Raw genomic sequence first — 16,283 nt, forward strand, 5'->3', positions numbered from 1 at the left:
AACAGGAATGGTGCAGTGTTTCTGTCTACGCAAAAAAAGCTTTGGGGTTAAAGAGGGTTCAAATAACCATTGCTTTTATCAAATGAATAATACATTTATTTTACCTCAAAAACAGGTATGACATAGAATTTCACACCATTACTCGAAGAGAGGTTGCTTCTTATCAGGCTTCTGTGAAGGACAGCCTGAAATTAAAAGAAGTCACACACAAATAAACCAAGAAAACCAGATCATCCAGAGATCATCTGATGTTTTACTTTTGGAGAAAATCCTTTCCATGACTTATTGCAACACAAACCACCTGTTTGGCAACAAATCTACCAAAGACTGATGCTGCCATATAACCTTCAATATAAAATTATAAAAGCTCAGCTTTACTTTTGTTTAGATCTACCTTGTTTTCGTGTGTGAAAGATTCAACAAAGTCTCTTGAACATTATTTAGAGACTCTGGTTCATATTGACATAATAGCAGCAAAACGTTGCTGATGATCTGTTGAATACACATCTACGAAGAAAATCTTCTGTTTCACTATGTCCGTAAGATGCTCTGTTTATGATTAGATGGACAGTGTAGTCTTCTGAGCACAGCGAACATATTTGTTATGATCAAGGAATCAGCATAATATAATTTGAGCTTTATGACATGGTGTGTTATCCTGCTGGAAGTAGCCATCAGAGAATTAATACCCTGTGGTCATAAAGGGGTGGATGTGGTGAACATAAATACTCAGGTAGGCTGTGGTCTTAATGGTATTAAAGGCCCCAAAGGTGACTGTTGACTCGACCAAGAAACAATAAATATATGATGATGAGAATGAAGCCAATGACTGCACAATGGGGTCCCCCATGGTTTTCAGTATGTGTTTTGAATCTTGAGATGTACTCTCTCTACGACGCTGATGAGAGATATTCTCTCGGTTAGAGCCTGAGTTGTTCTTGAATATTTTAACCATTGCTAATGCAGACCATGAATAAATCGTAAATGTAAGATGGAAAAAGAAAAGGGGGAACTGATGATATTTGACTGCAGTTGAATGTTGTCAGGTTTCAGGCTGTAGTCTTGTTTTTGTTTTTTTTCCAACCAGGTTCAATTGGAGGGTGGACTGTGCAGCTTCTTTCTATCACACCCGTGAGTGATCAGGCTCATCAGAGAGCTTAAAAGGAGGAGGCTGCACATCAGTGGATGCCTGAGTGTCAACCTTAGTGTTTCCTGATTCTTGGAAACCGCTCTAACCTGAGTTCTGCTCCCCTTTAAGGTGCCTCTTGAAAACCTGACTGCTGTTCCCTCGGCTGTCTTCCTACATGACCAAGCTCAGGTTAACCTTCCTGGATTCCATGCCTCTGGATCTCAGTCACACTCCAAGCTTCCAAGCCCATGCCAAAACTCTGTCCGCCCTCCAACAAACCAAACCTCCGCCAACAAGCAAAACAAACTGCCTCCTGGACTTGACACCTTCCCGGACCAAAACTCTGCATTCAACCATAAGCCACCATTCACTTCATCAGTTCCTCTCTGTGCATCTGGCCAACTATCTCATCCTCTGCTTCTCTCCCCTGGAAGATGAGGCTGATTCCTGAATGTTCCTGCCATAACCTATTGTTTCTGCACAAATAAGATCGTTAAACTATCAACTGTCTTAAGTTCCTGCATGTGGGTCAAACAAGTCGCAAAAACTATGACAAATGTGGCCTTTTCCTAGTAAGTAGGACAAGACTGGACCCGTTCAGTATGGATGAAAAACACAGGGATATTTAGAGGTGAAATGTTAAAAGGACTACTTGAGAAGAAATAATTGAATTTACAAAACCTACTGTAAAGAACATAAAGAACAGAAAGATGTGTTGAACCAGTAATGCCAGTAAATTTCTGCTGACTTGACTTCCTCAGAATTTGTTAGGAATGTGTGACAGGGAAACTACAATAAAAGTTTCCACATGTACACTCCCAGAAAGAGCAGGGAAGAAAACAGCTGTCTGAAAAGTTTTTTTATATGTAAATACTATTTCTGAACTCATTTTAAAAAGCCTTATAACCATTATTAGCTTGATGTCTAGAAACACTTGCTTCTTCAAAGTCAGTGCTCATGTCTTTCTATTTTGGTATTGTTCTAAACTTTCAGTAGCCTTTGTCTCTTTCAGTAATACAATACAAAGATTAGGGGGATGGCAAGGAGGCCTTCCAACTGCAATGACTTGGTGCCCAGGACCAAAAATTAATCATTAAAAATACCAGGGAAACATGCAAAAAGCCAGTCAGCAATTCTAGAAAGGGGTTGAATGCTGTAATGCCATTTTTTTCACTACAGTGTGTAACACATTTTTGACATTCCCATTTTTAATAAAATCTAAACTAAAACATCATTTTAAAAAAAAATTATATGAAACATTTCTTATAAGAAATAAACGTCTATGTTAAATAAAAATAATTTGAAATCAACATCTAACAGGGGTTTGAATTATTTTGGCTGAACTGTACCTTAAATGATTTGTACCAGTTTTTATTTATTTATTTATTTTTATTTTTTAGCGTCATAATAGTCTTTCTAGTATATGGAAAACCATTTACAATAAATTCTAAATGCATAGCACCAAAATTATTTAAAGCTTGGAAAAAATATTATACAAACGTATTCATCCAAAACGAATATTCAAATGTTTGGTAGAACATTTCATGTTCATAAACACACATGTTTAAAACAAAATCCCATTTCAGTTGCAAATGATTGTTGTATAATAGCTTTAATGGACCTCAGCATCAAACCTGCAAAACTGAATATTCAACATTAAAAAAGTCTCAGTCCTTTCCTGCTGTGTTGATGTTTGGAGGGCAGAGCTGAAACAGGAAAATTAATTACGTTTTATGAATGACTGATAAGCATTCTGAATATGTTGGTAGAAACATTTTGCCATGGTACGTTTCACGGACATAATTTGATTTTCTTTCCACCAGAGGTCCTTCTACACATCATACCTGTTCTCTCTTTATGGTGTTCGCTGGGCGCATTTCTGTGTGTAACTTGAGGTTTAAGATTTTTGTCAGAATGTGTTGTACTTTACTGTAGGAGTAGTCACACAGGAAAATAAATGCAATAAAATTAGAGTTTGAATACAAATGTCTGAAAACCAAAAGTTTTCAGACATTGGTTACAGATAATTCAAACATATTAAAGTAGATCTGATTTGATAAATCTAGTCAATTCAGCAATATCACAGTGTTTTATCATTTGTATTACTTGATACATATAAACTCTCCGCTGTTAGTTCTCAAGATTATATTCCAGTTAACCCCCACAATACTTGGTTATTTCACTTCATATTCAAAATTACATTATTTAAAATAAGTTTAAAAGAAAAATGACAGATTAAAAGAAAAATTACACATTTTTATTTCAAAACTTAGAATGCTTGTTGTCCAACAAGATATTTTGTATCCAAAAATGTTTGTGACAAGTTTTCATCAATAAGGTAATAAGTTATGGTAGTCTGTATTTGGACTGCAGTGAAGGACCAGAAAAGCAAACCACCCTAGTCAAAGAATAGTATCGTTTTTCATATGTGTGCATTACATATGTCTCAGTGAAACATTTACATTCCACCACTGCCATCAATGGCATGAAGAAACAGAGAAAGGATGGAGAGCCATGAAGTGAGGGAACTGGCTCAGGGTTTCACCACTGCCAAAAATACTATTGTCAGTGGTCATACTGGTAGTAGTGGCAGGGGTAGTGGTAGCACAGGAGAAGTTTAAGTCGCTGTCGATACCAGGGGAGGTGAAGGTAACAAAGCCTGGTTGCATGCCAGTGACCATGTCGCTGATCCATTTCTGGTACTGGGACACTCGAATGTAGACTCCAGGTTTCATTGGGAGAGCACAGCCATCACCAAAATTGACAACTCCAGCTTGGACCTACATAGAAATTTTCATGTTTTGTACCACCAGTGTTCCCCCTGAATCTTCCTGTGGAAAAAAGGAGAATTTCTTTAAAAAGCTTGTTTAATTAATTTCAGTTTTACATAAATTTTGTCATTCTCACTTTTTTGGGCAGGAACTGTTAAGGTTTTCTAAAGTGAGTCAGCTTTCTTTTGTTCTGTTATTTTACAAATTGTGCAATGTTTCCTGTGTGTATATCCTCTACAGCCTAATCTACCATCAGGTCAAAGGGGGCACAGGCCCCCGGGCATTTTCTCAAAAAGTGCCCTTTGTGTTGGATAAAAGAAAATAAACTGAATGTAACCAATTGAAATGTAAAAAAAAATTAGCTTCAAACCTGGATTTATTAATGAATATGCCCTGACTTGGGATTTTTATAGGCTATTGAAGTGTTGACTAGTGATCAATCAAAATACTTTGTCTTGATTGGCCACTGTACAACAGGCATGGTCACAGTGGGCCAGCTACTTGCTCAAAGTCAGGATCAGTTTTTCTTTGAGCAAATTTACTGGGGAAATTACTGCAGCTGTCACAATCTACAGATGTTTGGGTTTTGGTTTGTGTTTGGATTATTTCCCTGTGGTTTACTGTGTCCTTTAGATCTTGTCCTAGTCAGTTGTTATTTTTGCCATTAAGGTGTTGCCATACTAGCTCATGTCTTTGTGTTTAGTTTCTTAGGTCATTCTTGATTTCTGTTCTTTGTAGATTTAAATTTTATTTCTCTATTATCACTGTTTTTTTTTTTCAAAACAGTAACAGTAAAGGAGTTTAAAAAGCAACAATCATCTGCTAAAAGCTGGTTACACAGAGAAAATCCAGTCCATGGGTTGTGAATGAGTCCCACAAAATAAAAGATAGCCTTGGCACCCATCCCCTCCTCCCTAATATATGAAACACCATCGGTAGGGTGTTAACGTGTGGGACAATAGATCTTGCAGGCATTAGGAGGGCAACATGCACTGCCCCTTTGGGCATGGGGGTGGCTGCTCCTGTGCTTCACAAATGACCTACCTCTATGCAGGCTGTTCTAGGGTGATCCCCTTGCTGCCTGGAGCAGCTGTGGCCTTCTAGAGCTGAGTCCACCTATCTCTTGGGTGCTGTGTGTTATACAGGTCCTTCTCAAAATATTAGCATATTGTGATAAAGTTCATTATTTTCCATAATGTAATGATAAAAATTTAACATTCATATATTTTAGATTCATTGCACACTAACTGAAATATTTCAGGTCTTTTATTGTCTTAATACGGATGATTTTGGCATACAGCTCATGAAAACCCAAAATTCCTATCTCACAAAATTAGCATATCATTAAAAGGGTCTCTAAACGAGCTATGAACCTAATCATCTGAATCAACGAGTTAACTCTAAACACCTGCAAAAGATTCCTGAGGCCTTTAAAACTCCCAGCCTGGTTCATCACTCAAAACCCCAATCATGGGTAAGACTGCCGACCTGACTGCTGTCCAGAAGGCCACTATTGACACCCTCAAGCAAGAGGGTAAGACACAGAAAGACATTTCTGAACGAATAGGCTGTTCCCAGAGTGCTGTATCAAGGCACCTCAGTGGGAAGTCTGTGGGAAGGAAAAAGTGTGGCAGAAAACGCTGCACAACAAGAAGAGGTGACCGGACCCTGAGGAAGATTGTGGAAAAGGGCCGATTCCAGACCTTGGGGGACCTGCGGAAGCAGTGGACTGAGTCTGGAGTAGAAACATCCAGAGCCACCGTGCACAGGTGTGTGCAGGAAATGGGCTACAGGTGCCGCATTCCCCAGGTCAAGCCACTTTTGAACCAGAAACAGCGGCAGAAGCGCCTGACCTGGGCTACAGAGAAGCAGCACTGGACTGTTGCTCAGTGGTCCAAAGTACTTTTTTCGGATGAAAGCAAATTCTGCATGTCATTCTGAAATCAAGGTGCCAGAGTCTGGAGGAAGACTGGGGAGAAGGAAATGCCAAAATGCCAGAAGTCCAGTGTCAAGTACCCACAGTCAGTGATGGTCTGGGGTGCCGTGTCAGCTGCTGGTGTTGGTCCACTGTGTTTTATCAAGGGCAGGGTCAATGCAGCTAGCTATCAGGAGATTTTGGAGCACTTCATGCTTCCATCTGCTGAAAAGCTTTATGGAGATGAAGATTTCATTTTTCAGCACGACCTGGCACCTGCTCACAGTGCCAAAACCACTGGTAAATGGTTTACTGACCATGGTATCACTGTGCTCAATTGGCCTGCCAACTCTCCTGACCTGAACCCCATAGAGAATCTGTGGGATATTGTGAAGAGAACGTTGAGAGACTCAAGACCCAACACTCTGGATGAGCTAAAGGCCGCTATCGAAGCATCCTGGGCCTCCATAAGACCTCAGCAGAGCCACAGGCTGATTGCCTCCATGCCACGCCGCATTGAAGCAGTCATTTCTGCAAAAGGATTCCCGACCAAGTATTGAGTGCATAACTGTACATGATTATTTGAAGGTTGACGTTTTTTGTATTAAAAAAAACACTTTTCTTTTATTGGTCGGATGAAATATGCCAATTTTGTGAGATAGGAATTTTGGGTTTTCATGAGCTGTATGCCAAAATCATCCGTATTAAGACAATAAAAGACCTGAAATATTTCACTTAGTGTGCAATGAATCTAAAATATATGAATGTTACATTTTCATCATGACATTATGGAAAATAATGAACTTTATCACAATATGCTAATATTTTGAGAAGGACCTGTAGGCCTTATACCATTCCTATCACACTAACAACTGTGGAACTTGCTCACATACACTCGCTCAACCCAGACACACTTATTTCTACACATACAATCAACACACACACACACACAAACACATACACACACACACACACACCCCAACGCATTGACACAAAGATAATCTCATACAAACACAGGTTGCTATTACATTAATGTGGCCTCCCTGCTTTGATGCTAGATCTAGTCTTGATTCTTAAAGTCTTCATCTTGAGATATCTTTTTTTGTAGAGCAAATCTATCCTGGCACATGAAGGCAACCATCTTTTCTGTGTGGTAGATCTGTAAGTTTTCTGTCTGCATATGGTCCTACATACAACCTACAAAACCTTATAGCGGCTCATGTTTTTCTGATCTATATCAATATCTATAAGCTGAAATATTTTATTATGTCCTCTTGGTTTTTCACCTGAATTGCAGAGTTTATTTATGCACAAAGCCTAGATGTTTTTCTCTAAAAAGAAAATGTAATTAAATAAAACATATGTGAAAATGTAATCTAAGCTAGCAGACTATAGTATTGTTTAGGCTATCCCTGTGGGATAAGTGGAAGTTAGTTAGTTAAGTATATTTGTCCTATTATTAAGTAGCCAGAAGTATACTAGAGTCATTTGTGTGGGTAACGTCTAGCAGTTGGACACAGGCTGAACATTTTAGGTCGGCATTACTCTGGTAAATATATGAATGTAAAGTAATTTTGATAGGTAAGTAGGTTAGGGCTGAAACAAATAATTGGATTAAATGTGATAAATCGATTATTTAAATATTTGTCAACTAATTTAGTAATCAAATAATCGTTAACTGGAGTATACAGACTCTACAACATGCCATTTTCTGAAAGAACAACCCACTTAGAGCAGTAATTAAGCAACTGTACAAGAAAAATATCTTTGTCTGTAAATATGCTCTATCCTCAAGTGGGATAGATTTATCTTCACCTGGTTCAAATCCTCTAAAAGATGTCCTTACAGTAAGCACCTTTTGCTAACTTATTATTACCTGACTAATCAAAAAACTTTTCAATAGATCAATCAATTAGCAAAATAACCATTAGTTGCAGCCCTAAATCAGATATACATATAGATGTATAGTTTTATTATCTCATATACTGTATGTTAAAGAAAATTATGCTTTTTTCTTTAAAAATCTAATTTCTATTAGATTGTAAAACCACATAATAAAAGTAGAGATACATACAAAATAAAGTATTTCATCTTTTATTACTTGTAAGTGCAGCTACAAATGAGAGGCATCCCTTTTTTCCTTGTGTGTTAATGCTGAGAATTAATCCACTGAGCAGTAAACAGACACATACACTCACCGGCCGCACCTGTCCAACTGCTCGTTAACGCAAATTTCTAATCAGCCAATCACATGGCAGCAACTCAATGCATTTAGGCATGCAGACATGGTCAAGATGATCTGCTGCAGTTCAAACCAAGCATCAGAATGGGGAAGAAAGGTGATTTAAGTGACTTTGAACATGGCATGGTTGTTGGTGCCAGATGGGCTGGTTTGAGTATTTCAGAAACTGCTGATCTACTGGAATTTTCACACACTGCCATCTCTAGGGTTTACAGAGAATGGTCCGAAAAAGAGAAAATATCCATTGAGCGCAGTTCTGTGGGCGCAAATGCCTTGTTGATGCCAGAGGTCAGAAGAGAATAGCCAGACTAACCACTCGTTACAACCAAGGCATGCATAAGAGTATCTCTGAACGCACAACACGTCGAACCTTGAGGCAGATGGGCTACAGCAGCAGAAGACCACATCATCGTGTCAACGCCACAGTCTACCTGAGTATTGTTGCTGACCATGTCCATCCCTTTATGACCATAGTGTACCCGTCTTCTGATGGTTACTTCCAGCAGGATAATGCGCCATGTCATAAAGCACGAATCTCAGACTGGTTTCTTGAACATGACAATGAGTTCACTGAACTCAAATGGCCTCCAGTCACCAGATCTCAATCCAATAGAGCACCTTTGGGATGTGGTGGAACGGGAGATTCGCATCATGGATGTTCAGCTGACAAATCTGCAGCGTCTGTTTGATGCCATCATGTCAATATGGACAAACTCTGAGGAATGTTTCCAGTACCTTGTTGAATCTATGCCACAAAGGATTACTGCTGGGGAAGCAGCATCAGAGCCAGGGACTTAAAAAAGCTCAACAAGCTGATAAAAAAGGCTGGCTCTGTTCTGGGGACTCCTCTGGAACCTCTGGAGATCATTGTGGAAAGACGGATTCTTCATAAAATGAAGAACATTATGGAGAACCCTGAGCATCCTCTTCATGAGACTGTCCTACAACAACAGAGTGTCTTCAGTCAGAGGCTTCTTCAGATCTGCTGTAAGACGGAGCGCTACAGGAGATCCTTCCTGCCCACATCCATCAGCATCTACAACGGCTCTTTGAGGAAACCTTCATAATATGAGCTATAACAACATTTAATTTCCCTTTGGGATTAATAAAGTATTTTTGAATTTAAATTTGAATTGACTTGAATTAAAGCAGTTCTAAAGGCAAAAGGGGGTCCGACCCGGTACTATCAAAGTAGGTTTAACTAATAAAGTGCCTGGTGAGTGTATACTTGCACATAGTGGTAGTCACCTGACAAGAGTCCTTTCCTCCTTCTTTAGGTCCAGCACACAAGTAGTTCTTTGGGTTTAGGTCTCCATGGAAAAGAATAAACTTATTAAATAAGTCTTGGTAGTAGCATATGCATCTGTCGTTTCCCACTATTGGTACCTCTACTTCCTGCAGAGTGTTGGTAGTTGATCCAGAACCTAATTGAAGAGAAAGCTAGATGTTTTAAATTAGAACCATAAGCAGTATAGTCAGAGAAAGTAAATATCTTGTAACTTACCAGTAACACCAAAACCAGTGACATAGCTCTTTGCCCCATCATGGAAAGTGCTATTTTCTGAAGCTAAGCAGACAGGCTGTATATAGTCAGTAAAGTTAACAGGAGCCAAAAGCTTCAAAAGACAGATGTCATTTTCAGATGAGTGACTTTTGTATTCTGGATGGCAGATGATTTCAGAAAGTTCCCGCGTCACTTTACTGGAGTTGAATACATCTAGTTGCACAACACCAAGTTGGATTTCTGTGTGGTTGAGTTCATCTCTTAAAATAAAAAAACAACAACAAATGAATACTGTAGGTATGAAAACAGAACATGTAGATTCACTTGTTTACTTACAAATTAAGTAAAGGACACTTTACTAAGTTTTTTGCCAAGCCAGAAATGGACATGCAACCTTAACAGATGACTACTTTTAGAATCATCAGCAAAGTCCTGGCTTAATTACAGACATTAGTACCTACTCCACTTGACTAGGGTTAGTTTACTCTACATGGTTTAATTCATTTTTAATTACAACTGAGTACCATTTTAGTGTGGGTCTGATCATCAATAGCAAGGCAGCCCCGCAGTCCAAAAAAGTTACATGACGTGATTTGTAGAGACAAACACAACAACAATGGAGGATCTGCTGCTCAGTGTCCTGCTGTTGTCAGAGTGAAAGAAACGAGCCAGAGAAGGCTGCGAAACACTCTGGATGAGTACAGTGGTGAGAAGGAAGGAACTGTTAAACTGTATGGTGTGAGCTAGAGGACGTGTGAAGGTAAGCTAACATTATCAATTGCGATTAGTTATAAAAATATGCTGTGACTAGTGACACCGTCTCCTACCCAATAACTGATCGACAGTCTCTTTACGCCTCATTTTCAGCACGACTCAGCATGGTTGGAACCGCGTCTAAACAGATACTAAAAATAGTACCTGCTCTGTACTAATAGCTCTACGTAACCCATACTAATGGGAAAGCCTAAAAAGCGAACCACATTGAATAGGGACCAGAGGAAAATGGGCAGAACATTTCTATTGTCTTTGTGACCAAAAAGCTCAGTCTTCATTTAATGTGACCATTAAACCAACCAATAAAAAAAACAGCCCAACCAATAAAAGTAAAAAAAAAACCTCTCACATTCTGCATTATGCAGTGAGCAGCTGTCAGCACCCACTGATTGTTTATCAGCGACCCTCCACAGGAGGAATCGCTTATAGTAAAATATACCTGCCAGGGCCAAGCTCCTGGCTGGGCATCTTGACCTTCAATGATTTGAGACATGCTTTATACTGTTAGTTTCATGAATAACATTGGTCAGTGGTGGTCATATTACCAGTGCTATTGTTTTATCGTTATTTTTTTATTTTAATGCCGTTTCGCATTTCCGCTATTTTTACAATGGTGAAAGAAACCAAAATACACATTACTTTAGCAGAGGCTTACAACATAACTTACAAAATAAACAAACAGTTCTTTTATTGTCCAAAAATGTCTGACATCTGTGTACTGCAGGTCAGAAGACAGAACCTAATTTGTTAAACTAGTTGCTTACCAGGTTCCTGTGACTGACAACCTGAAATGCGGAAAAGATGGACATGTTGAACCAGTCATCAGCACACATGATTAGTGAGAGCCAATAAGGTTTAAAAAGTTTGTTGGACCACTTGCTTGCTGAGTATTGGACTATCTGCACGTTGTTGGACGTCACTGTGCCCCTCCAATGGCATCGGCCATTTTGTACCCAGGACAGCCCGCTCCTACATATCCCATTGAGCATTGCGACTGATATGACTGGGCGTCCCAAGTCTGACGTCACAGGACGCTATATAGGAAGGCGCCCATTTTGAAAACTCGCCTTCTGCTAGGACCGGACTAGTGATCGAAGTGCGCCACTTCAAGAGGGGAGATCTTTGCAGAGTTCATTCATTCTCTCTTGTTGGACAACGAACAATTCCTAACTGAGGTTTCTGGAATAAGAAGGCCAGAAATTTCACTTTGCCGATCGAAGACGTGAGTTGAACACGTAACTGAGAACACGGAGTTTCGGAGAGACGAACCGCTTTCGTGTTTCATTTCCAAGTCGACTTTGATGGTCAGATCTTATTTTTCCTTTTTGTCAAGAAGACCAAAGGACGAAGACTGACCGCTTTCCCTGAAGTTAATTGTGGACGCACAATTAACTTACCCCCACTTTTCCTCGCTCGAATTCCCTCGCTCAGGAAGAAGACGACACAAGTAAAACCCATTTCTTTTTTTATTTATTTCTTTATTAGAAGGCCTGGGCAGGGTCAGAGGTTGTAGAAGCGATCAGAATCGCTGGTTAGGATCTCATGTGTTCTGAATGATATGTGCATGTAACCTTGCTTATTGAAACTTTGATGTGTTATGTTGATATCGGGATCCGCCGCGGTCCTAGAGCTGCTTGTGTTTACTATCTGAGAGTCAACGCGGGTGCGTTGTAAGACTGGACTGTTAAAACGACCTCATGGTAAAATTCTCCATTCCCCCTTTGTCTTCAATCTCACTGTGCTAGCTTGCCGCCAAAAGTTAGAATCCTTTGTGCTCAGGAGTTAGGGGGACGTTTTATGATCAGAAGATCATAAAGGACAGTCGGAGCTGCGCTCCAACCCCCCACCACTCGCCACCACACCACCACTCATATTCTCATTTCCTTCGTCTGTAGTGCCATAAACTGCTGGTTGATTCAATACATACCCACTACCGTTTGTTGATTTTTGCTTATTTAGATGTGTTACCCCTGTGTTTGTAGAATTTTGCATGTTGAGTAGGTGAAAATTAATAAATATTCACATAGATAAAGAGAGAGCGGTTTGTGTTCATTGTGTGCGAAAGTGATTTGTCAGTCAAAATAAGGTTAACGTTCCACACGTTTCGGCAGAAACGGTCGATTAAACAGTGACATCCCCGGCAATAGTTATTAATTATTACGGAGTATTTAACGGTTGTAATTGTCAGGGGCGTTGAGCCACAATTACAACACCAGAAACATCTCTGGTCTCGATTCATAAATGAGGATTTTGGTTAGGAAGTTGATTTTGTCAGGTTATGATCTGTAATTATAATTATTGATCAAGATTAATCAATCAATAATCATAAACCCAACAAGTTCTTTGCCAATTATGAACATCTACAGGGGTTGGACAATGAAAGTGAAACACCTGTCATTTTAGTGTGGAAGGTTTCATGGCTAAATTGGACCAGCCTGGTAGCCAGTCTTCATTGATTGCACATTGCACCAGTAAGAGCAGAGTGTGAAAGTTCAATTAGCAGGGTAAGAGCACAGTTTTGCTCAAAATATTGAAATGCACACAACATTATGGGTGACATACCAGAGTTCAAAAGAGGACAAATTATTGGTGCCCCTCTTGCTGGCGCATCTGTGACCAAGACAGCAAGTCTTTGTGATGTATCAAGAGCCACGGTATCCAGGGTAATGTCAGCATACCACCAAGAAGGACGAACCACATCCAACAGGATTAACTGTGGACGCAAGAGGAAGCTGTCTGAAAGGGATGTTCAGGTGCTAACCTGGATTGTATCCAAAAAACATAAAACCACGGCTGCCCAAATCATGGCAGAATTAAATGTGCACCTCAACTCTCCTGTTTCCACCAGAACTGTCCATCGGGAGCTCCACAGGGTCAATATACACGGCCGGGCTGCTATAGCCAAACCTTTCGTTCACTCATGCCAATGCCAAACGTCGGTTTCAATGGTGCAAGGAGCGCAAATCTTGGGCTGTGGACAATGTGGATCAGTGATGGTTTGGGCTGCCATATCATGGCATTCCCTTGGCCCAATACTTGTGCTAGATGAGCGCGTCACTGCCAAGGACTACCGAACCATTCTTGAGGACCATGTGCATCCAATGGTTCAAACATTGTATCCTGAAGGCGGTGCACCAATACACACAGCAAGACTGGTGAAAGATTGGTTTGATGAACATGAAAGTGAAGTTGAACATCTCCCATGGCCTGCACAGTCACCACATCTAAATATAATTGAGCCACTTTGGGGTGTTTTGGAGGAGCGAGTCAGGAAACGTTTTCCTCCACCAGTATCACGTAGTGACCTGGCCACTATCCTGCAAGAAGAATGGCTTAAAATCCCTCTGACCACTGTGCAGGACTTGTATGTCATTCCCAAGACGAATTGACACCGTATTGGCCGCAAAAGGAGGCCCTACACCATACTAATAAATTATTGTGGTCTAAAACCAGGTGTTTCAGTTTCATTGTCCAACCCCTGTATGTCTTGGTAGGACTACAGTTGTGCTGTGTAAAGTTTCTGCATTTCCGTTTATTAAACGAGGGTCCCAGAAAGAAATATTTAAAATTATTATAATTTTCATCTGGACTCGGAACTAAAGAAGAACAATGTTTTTCTTTAGTGCTAAAATTTCTTACATCCATACTGTCTAATCTTTTGTGTTACTGTAGGTGAGAAGACAGAAATAATACTTCTTACCACATTCCTGTGATTGACAGCCTGAAGTGCGGAACAGGCATTTTAAACCAGTCATATGTACACGTGATTAGTAGGATAAGACAGTGAGATGAAATAAAACAAAATTTCCACTCATCCACTTGTGGGAGGACACAGTAAATGGCAGCTGATTTAACAATTTTCCAACAGTGAATGGATTTTCTCATTGTAAAATAATGAACATCTAAGTGTTTGGAAAAATTAACAAACAGTATCATACAGGATAGTTGGCTTCCTCTCTGATTAATGCTCTCTTTGCCCAGCCTGTCGGTTTAGGTATGTTGGGATGTTGTTTTATAGCCAAGCTTTAAACTTCTCAGCAACTTTATCGTTGACCTGCTTGATGTGGTTCTAGGGTTAAGGGTTAGGATTAAGGTTTATAGATATATACTTGTAAAAAGAAAAAAAAAAACATGTCTCATTTTTCTTCCAATTCACAATTATGCAATACTTTGTGGTGACCTATAACATTACGTCAAAATAAAATACAATGATATTATGACAAAAAAAAAAAAGTGAAAAAGTTCCAGTGTTTCAGATGACCAAGTTTCTTTGTTGTAAACTATGACCCAGCTTTACTAAGAACTGGTTTAGCAGCTGTTTAATAGCTGTTGGTTTCAGCAAGAAAAGGGATTTGCACACTCACACTTCTTTATCTGCAACTTAGAAAGGTCTTAAGTGGCTGCTATTGTTTGAAAGAGAAAATATCATTCCTACAAAAGTGTTGGTTTTTACTCTCTCTTTTCTGATCTGGATAGTTTATTTACACCTCTCATTTTACAGACACTCAACTTGCACTACTGATTTTCCCCATTAATTTGATAAAAATATATTAACCAGGTCAGTATTTTTTAATGATGAATCTGACTCATTATCACTCATGTGACTGGAAAGAGTATGTGAGGGCAAAATATCGACATTTAATTTAAAGAAAGAAAAGTGTTATTTTAAAGCAATGCATTGGCAATCACCTGTGAGTCATCCAGTCAATCATTATAACAGCCTGCCATATTCATAGTAAGGGCCATTATACACAACTTTACAGAAAGATCATATCCAGAAGATTATATTGATATTTTCTAGAATTGCGCCGCTCAAGGTGGCAGCAGGTTGGGGTGGCTCTGTTACTTTTTTTATTCCAATTATTTCTTTTTAACAACACAATTTCCTCTTGTGGTGGAAAAAATGTATGTTTTTTGGACGGTTGTCCCCTCTGGTGTTGGGTGCTGTGCAGCTGGAAGGATTTTTGCTAATACTTTTTACTTTGGGACATTTGTTATGATGTGTCACTATGGTAACAGGGTTGTTTTTTACAGCCGGGAACAGCTGATTTATATCTCAAAAGCTCAAATATGTCAACTACAACCCCAAATCCCTGATGAGTTGAAAAGGAGACGCCGTGGATACAGAGCAGGAGGAAAGAGGATAGAGAGAAAGAGAAAGTTCAAACCATCTCTTCCGTCGATCATGATGGGCAATGTGAGATCATTGGGAAACAAGTTGGATGAACTCTAAGCCTTACAAAGGACCCAGCCTGAGTATCGGAAATGCAGTATTATGTGTTTCACTGAGACATGGCTGCAGGATCATATCCCTGACTCCAGTGTCTCTCTGCAAGGCTTTCTGACTATATGACAATCAGACATCCCACCCTCCTTTGACCCACAGCTTTCCTGTCACACCTCAAATATTTTATCTTCTACCTCAGCCATGGACCCTTCTGCTTCTACATGTTTGCCTTCAACCAAATCAGAAGATACTGATGCTCCCTTTGCCTCCCCCTTCCACCTGTGTGTCTCAAGAAGTCAGGTGAAGATGCAAGAAGCTGAGTTCAGTTTTTGTCAAACACTATTTCCATCATGTGAGAAAAAGTGGAGGTGGTGGAGGAGTGTAAATACCTCGATGTTCACCTGGACAACAGACTGGAGTGGAGATGCAACTGTAAAGCCGTCAACAAGAAGGGACAGAGCAGATTGTACTTCTTGAGGAAGCTCAGGTCCTTCATTGTTTGCAGCAAGATGGTACATATCTTCTAGTCTGTTGTGGAGAGTGTGATCTCTTCTGCCACAATCTGCTGGGGAAGCAGCATCAGAGCCAGGAACTTAAAAAAGCTCAACAAGCTGATAAAAAAGGCTGGCTCTGTCCTGGGGACTCCTCTGGAACCTCTGGAGATCATTGTGCAAAGAAGGATTTTTCATAAAATGAAGAACATTATGGAGAACCTTGAGCA

At 39.8% G+C, this 16,283-nt stretch overlaps 1 pseudogene; it reads right to left on the reverse strand.

Moving 5' to 3' along the window:
• Nucleotides 1-2,722: 2,722 nt before the first annotated feature.
• LOC124880333 lies at nucleotides 2,723-10,803 on the reverse strand (annotated as a pseudogene).
• Nucleotides 10,804-16,283: the final 5,480 nt, after the last annotated feature.

The sequence above is a fragment of the Girardinichthys multiradiatus genome, chromosome 14 (assembly GCF_021462225.1).
Source record: "Girardinichthys multiradiatus isolate DD_20200921_A chromosome 14, DD_fGirMul_XY1, whole genome shotgun sequence".
Classification (NCBI taxonomy): domain Eukaryota; kingdom Metazoa; phylum Chordata; class Actinopteri; order Cyprinodontiformes; family Goodeidae; genus Girardinichthys; species Girardinichthys multiradiatus.